Source organism: Myotis brandtii, unplaced genomic scaffold (genome assembly GCF_000412655.1).
Source record: "Myotis brandtii unplaced genomic scaffold, ASM41265v1 scaffold210, whole genome shotgun sequence".
Lineage (NCBI taxonomy): Eukaryota > Metazoa > Chordata > Mammalia > Chiroptera > Vespertilionidae > Myotis > Myotis brandtii.
The window spans coordinates 1,174,005-1,181,224 of record NW_005357847.1 but is presented as its reverse complement, the minus strand read 5'-3'; the positions used below and the strand labels follow the sequence as shown (position 1 = coordinate 1,181,224).

At 40.9% G+C, this 7,220-nt stretch overlaps 1 protein-coding gene across 1 annotated transcript in view; it reads right to left on the bottom strand.

Moving 5' to 3' along the window:
- LOC106723591 (sodium/hydrogen exchanger 9-like) overlaps window positions 1-7,220 on the bottom strand; it is a 132,706-nt gene that overhangs the window by 2,881 nt on the left and 122,605 nt on the right. The gene's annotated exons all lie outside the window — the stretch shown is intronic.

The following is a 7,220-nucleotide window of genomic DNA, read 5'->3' as shown; positions in this document are numbered from 1 at the left end:
AGCAAGCCTCATGTTCGCTTCCAGCTGCCTGGCTGCCGGCCGCCATCTTGGCTGACAGTTAATTTGCATAAGGATATGCTGATTAGCCAATGGGAAGGGTAGCGGTCGTACGCCAATTACCATGTTTCTCTTTTATTAGTGTAGATAATGTTTCCATTTCAAGAATGTTATATAAATGACATCAAGAAGTATATAGCCTTTTAGAATTAGCTTTTTCACCCAGTATGATCCTCTGGATACTCATCCAGGTGGCTAAATATATCAATAATTCGTTCCCTTTTATTGCTGAGAGGTATTCCATAGTATGGATGTTTGATAGTTTGTCTAACCATCCACCTATTGAAGGACATCTGGGTTGTTTCCAGTTTGGGCTATTACGAATAAGACTGTTGTGTTTGTAAACTTAAGTTTTCATTTCTCCGAGATAAATTTCCAGGACTGAAATCACCAAGGCATATGATAGTTGTGTGTGTGTGTGTGTGTGTGTGTGTGTGTGTGTGTGTACATATATATTTTATATACATACATATATTTAATTTATTTTTACTGTTGAAAGTCTTACAGATGTCCCCCTTTTACCTCCATTGACTCCTTCTAGCCTGCACCCAACCCTGACCTAGGTATTTGTATATTTTTAAAAGAAATTACCAAAATGTTTTCCAGAATGGCTGTCTGCTAACCATTTTACATTCCCATCAGCAATATATGCTGTCCAGTTTCTCTACATCCTCACCAGCATTCAGTGTTGTCAGTATTTTTTTTTATTTTAGTCATTCTGATAGGTGCATGGTAATAGTTTATTGTGGCTTTAATTTGCATTTTCCTAATAACTAATGATGTTGAACATTTTTAATGTGCTTATTTGCTCTCTTTATACCCTCTTGGGTGAAATGTCTCTTCACTTTTTACTTCATTTTCTAATTGGGTTTTTAGAGTTTAATTGTTAAGTTTTGAGAATTCTTTAAATATTCCAGATAATAGTCCTTTGATGGATATATAGTTCTTCCCACTTTGTAGTTTTTTTATTGATGAAGTCTAACCTGTTGATTTTTGCTTTTATGAATCATGTATTTGAAATAAAGTCTAAGAACTTTTTTCTGGAGTCTAGGTAGCAAAGTTTTGCCCCCGTGTTTTAATTTTTTCCCCTAAGAGTTGTATAGCTTTACATTTTACATTTAAATTCATGATTCTTTCGAATTAATTTTTCTGTAAGGTTGGGGCTCATTTTTTCATCTATAGATGTTTAATTGCTCCATTGAGTTGATTTTGTCCCTTTGTCAAAAACTAGTTGGGTGACTTTCTGTGCGTTCTGTTCCATTGGTATGTGTGTCTGTCCTTCTTTTGTGTGGTCACTGCAGACATATATTAGGCCTTAATATTAAGTGAGTTACACATGTTTTGTTTTCAAAATTATTTAAACTATTCTAGGTCTTTTGCTTTTCCATGACATTTTAGAACAATATTGTCTACATCTAAAAAATAATTTTCTGGACACATTTGCTTTTAAAAAATTAAATGCGCCCTAACCGGTTTAGCTCAGTGGATAGAGCGTTGGCCTGTGGACTCAAGGGTCCCAGGTTCGATTCCGGTCAAGGGCATGTACCTTGGTTGCGGGCACATCCCCAGTAGGGAGTGTGCAGGAGGCAGCTGATCGATGTTTCTCTCTCATTGATATTTCTAACTCTCTATCTTTCTCCCTTCTTCTCTGTAAAAATCAATAAAATATATAAAAAAAAAATTAAATGTGTTGCCTGGCTGGTGTCGCTCAGTGGTTGAGCATTGACCTATGAATCTGGAGGTCACAGTTTGATTCCCAGTCAGGGCACATGTCTGGGTTGCAGGCTCAATCACCCCAGTGAGGGGTGTGCAGGAGGCAGCCAATCAATTATTCTCTTTCATCATTGATGTTTCTATCTCTCTCCCTCTCCGAAATAAAAAGATATTTTTTTAAAAATTAAATGTGCCAAATGACAATAAAAAAAGGTTATGGACCCTTGAAACTTAATAAATAGGTAACACTAAAGAATTACCCCAACCAGAGTAAATACTTTTATAAAGTCCATAATCTAAACTAACCTTTTAAAACCTGCATTTTTCCTGTTTTATTTTTCTTCTTCATTAACAATGTGTTAATTGAATTTTCATGCCAAAATTTAAAATCAAAGTGTGATAACATAAATAAAAAGAGATGTGGACTTTGAGGAAAAGTAACTAGAAGTACAAATAGTAAACTAAAAATTAAAATGGAAAGCCTCTTGGGTATCATAAGACCCACAAGACATTTATGGGACCTGTTATATCAGCTAACAGGGCAAATAAACATTTATAATGACAACGAGTCAAGTCAAAAACATAGTGATTTGGTTAATTTTATAGAAATGTTTAAATCACATAAGTAAAATTTTAATGGTCTACTTTTTACTATAGTTACTGTATCAGCTAGATTTCTAAATTTCCAAATCTTTATTCAGACATTAAAACATTTTAGAAATTGGATCCATAGCAGGATGAGGAAAACTATAACTAGCCTGGCTTTTATCCCTAGATTCTCCACTTAGAACATAATGCTACTTTATTATCTCCACACTGACAATATACAAGAACAAGTAGCAGGACACAAGATCCAGATGCTTAAACTAGAGAGGCCTCATACATTTTCCTGAAATAAAAAAAGCCTCAGAAAGAGAGAGCAACATGCACTCCGATTATAAAATACTTTCAAGGAACAAAATGTAATTGGAGGGAGGAAATTATTCTGAATGTCCATGTAGACAAGGAAATGACCTGCAGATAAGGAAGGTGACATTTGAAGTAGATGGTAATAAAGAAAAGTTCTTATACATCTGAAATTCTGCACTCATGAAGAAAATTCCCAAGGGGGCTGCTCATGGATTTAGACCCGGCTGAGGACAGGGAGGGTAATATTAATAACCCTGGATCCTGGGGAATAATTTATCAATGTTCTCTCCATGAAATATAAATGGTGTCATTAGGGAATGAAAACTCAAGGACACAGTCTTACAACAGACTTCAATACAAGACTGGAGATGGATGGTGATCTTCCCATTTTCTCTTTTCCTCCAGCTTGAGTGCCCATAAAAGAGCATTGCCCCAAATTAAGTGGTGAGTATGAGAAGTATTAAGTGATATGAATCTAATTATTTATTGAATATTTATGTGTGTGTTCACTTTGAATTTTTGTAAGAAGGAAAATAACAGAAATTAGAATAAAAGTTAAAACTTACTATATCATGCTTATTATAAACTTTCATTTTAGATATCAAGGACAATAAAAAAACACAATCATTTATATTCCTAAATATGTTTAACAATGTATTTCTATTATGTTAAACTAGCGTAACTATGTTTTCAAATCTAAATTATCTATACATGAGCAGTTCTTCTTTTAAAAATATACTCAAAGATATCTGTTATTCTGACTTCTAATCCTATATAATAAAAGGGTAATATGCAAACTGACCCTAACAGCAGAATGACTGGGAATGACTGGTCACTATGACACACACTGACCACCAGGGGGCAGACACTCAATGCAGGAGCTGCCCCCTGATGGTCAGTGCACTCCCACAAGGGGAGCTCTGCTCAGCCACAAGCCAGGCTGACAGCTGCCAACACAGCAGTGGTGGCGGGAGCCTCTCCCGCCTCCTCAGCAGCGCTAAGGATGTCCGACTGCAGCTCAGGCCTGCTCCCCGCTGGCAAGTGGACATCCCCCGAGGGCTCCCAGGCTGCCAGAGGGATGTCTGATTGCCAGCTTAGGCTTAATCCCCTGGGGAGCGGGCCTAAGCCAGCAGGTGGTCATCCCCCGAGGGGTCCCAGACTGTGAGAGGGCACAGGCCGGGCTGAGGGACCCCCCCCCCCCCCGAGTGGACAAATTTTTGTGCACCGGGCCTCTAGTCTATATATATAAAACCCTAAGCGACCAAGCGACTGGTCGCTATGACATGCACTGACCACCAGGGGGCAGACGCTCAACACAGGATCTTCCCCCTGGTGGTCAGTGCTCCCCAATTGCAGGAGCACTGCTGCTCAGCTGACCAATGGGCACCAGACACCGGTCTCACGGCTGGTGTGTACTGCTGTGGAGGCGCGAACCTCTCCCGCCTCCAAGGCAGCACTACTGAGCGGCAGCAGGCTCCGCAGGGCCAGGATGAGCTGGAGCAGCAGGGTGCGGCCCCCCGGCCCAGGCTTGGGCTCCTCCCTGGCTGCCTGCCGCTTCACACACTACTACATTCCTCGGGGGATGTCAGACTGCCAGCAGTTCAACATCTCCTGAGGGGTCCTGGATTGTGAGAGGGCACAGGCCAGGCTGTGGGACCCCACCAGTGCACAAATCCACACACCAGGCCTCTAGTATATATATAATTCTCTATATTTATAGAATGCAATGTAGAAGTCTCTAAAAAAAAGTTCAGTCACTGCCTTGTGCTTGTTGAGAACTATTGCTAATTAGGGCCAAACTCTAAGATGTTGACAAGAGGCTGCCTTCTCCATATATTGACTAGCTTAGAAAAACACAGAAACAGTGTTTTCAAGAAGGGATCAGCTGTCTGGAGCCCTGGACACATGTGGCACATATAGCACATGTTGGGTGCCATGGCCTAGCAGCATGGGAAGTGTGATACTGAAGTGAGGTTGCTAAGTGGACTCCAGATAAGAATTATTGCCTATGTCCTACTCATTCTTTATGATTCCAAGATAATTTGTCATACATTTGGAGTCTAGACAATTATCAGATCAATGGCCATTCATTGCTTCATTCAATACATGTGTGTCTTAGTCAGTCATAACAAAATACCATAGACTGTGTAGCTTCAACAACTGAGATTTATTTCTCACAGTTTTGGAGGCTAGGTGACCAAGATCATGGTCACGTTCTGGTGATAGCTCTCTTCCTGGCTTAAAGAAGGCTAGTTTCATGCTATGTGAGAGCAAACTCCATGGTGCCTCTTCTAATAAGGGCACTAATCCTATCATAGGGGCCCCATTCTCATAACCTCCCAAAGGCCCCATCTTCAAGTACCATCACATGGATATTAGAGCTTCAACATATGAATTTGGTGGGGGAGGGGAGGGCGACTGATTCTGTTCATAGCAGTATGTATTGATTACCTGCTATATGGAGGTTCTGTGCCCACTTATTCTTTCTTCTTCACACAATGATTTAGAAAACAGAGGGCTTTAGGACTAAAATAAATTACTTAGGCAACCAAAGAAATACTAGAAATGAAAAATTACTATTTACTTGATTTCTTTTAGCAAATCACTATTTCCAGAGAACATGAAGCATTTTGCTTAAAAACTCAGCAAATCCAGAACTGATTGCCACACTTGTATTTGGTTTAATTTTATGGATTCTTTGGCCCCTTGGACTTAACTTTCTCTTTCTTTGTTTTCTATACATGGAGAGGTTGATAAACTATATCATTTTGTTTTATTTATTTTGTTAAATATATTTTATTGATTTTTTTTACAGAGAGGAAGGGAGAGGGATAGAGAGCTAGAAACATCAATCAGCTGCCTCCTGCACACCCTCTACTGGGGATGTGCCTGCAACCAAGGTACATGCCCTTGACCGGAATCGAACCTGGGACCCTTTAGTCTGCAGGACAACGCTCTATCCACTGAGCCAAACCGGTTAGGGCTACCATTTCATTTTAGATGGGTTTACTTTGCAGAGATTTGACATATTTCACATAGTGAGTTAGAAAGTTAGCATCATCTTAGGGGAATAAAAGAATTCCTGCAGTTAAATGTGGTTTCATTTAAAATTGGCCTCTAAGGGATCCTTATGCTAATTATACTGATGTTCCATGCATAACAAAAGAAGTGTTTCAAGTATCACTAAGGAAAGCTTTCTTGCTGCAAAAAGTGTGCATTTTCCTGTTTATCTTTAAAGATCAAAAGCGAGACTTAATCTGTTATACATTTGCAAAAGTGTTCTGAATGGTGAAGGTCACATACAGTTACATTTAAATGGTGAAGGTCACTTACAGTTACATTTAAAGCAATATAAATGATTTTTATTGAAGGCACAAAGCAATGGTCAAAAACTAAATATTTATTTAGCACTCACTATGTGCTGCACAATACACAAGATAATGGGGGTTATCTAGGTCTTTTGCTTAGGGGAATGTAATGAAATTTGGAGGCTAGGATGATGAAGATGTTGAGGAGGAAACTGGTCTTGCAAGGTGTGTCAGGCCATAAAAGCTGTGAACAATGCACTTCCCTGTGGGGGGAAGGGTCGTTATTGCTGGCCCCAGGACAGATCATCAGATATGGCCTTGGGACTCCCAACAACTGGGGGCCTTCCTATAAGCCCACGAAAGGGGGTGGAGCCATATCTTCAAGACAAAGACCCCAGAAGGTTATAAAAAGTGAAGCCCTCTGCGTGTCACCCACTCTGATTTGGAAATTATTCCCGGAGTCCACTAGTGTTAATAAGCAGGGTCCCTCCCTTTCTCTAGGAAGTGTGCTTGGTATTTCTTTGGTCTTCTGCAACATTTGGTTCCCTGACCAAGAAGCTAACCATGTTTGGCTCTTGCCTCCGGTGAGTGGACGGGGTTTGGGGCCTGGGCATGCGGGTCAGGGCTCTAGAAGGTGCGCGCTGCTGATTTTCGCAGAATTGAAATGGGGGGAACTCCAAGGTGCTCCCGGACCTCACCCCAGGACCCAGGAGGCATCTGGAGAAAGTGGACAGACACCTCTGGACCTGTCGACAGAATCGGTAAGGTAGGGGCCCCAGTCAATCAGGCCCACTCCAAGTGAGTGAAAGGGGGAGCTTGATCTCCTCCCCAGAAGTCATAGGACTTCTTCAGGTAAATCAGGAATCAGGACTCCAGACTCTGGAGGTGAGTGAATTCAGATTCAATTAAGGAATTATGGGTTCACTCTTCTGTTTGTTTGTGTGTGGGACTAGCCAATTTTCTACCGAGAAGGGGGGCTGGACGCAGGTCTTAACTCCTCTGGTAGGTTCTCACTGAGACATTGGTCAAGAATTCTGTTCTGGGGCGTGGGTGCTGGGAGTGCCCCCATGCCCATCTGGGGAGTTGGGCATTATCTGCTCAGCTCCAGTCTGGGCTAGTCTACTGAGAGAGTGTGAGTAATGCTTGTCTGTCTTGGCATAATTATCTGCTGATTAACTGGTCTGTGTGAAAGCGAAAGTTACTTTGATTTTCTGTTTGCTCATCTGGTTAAAA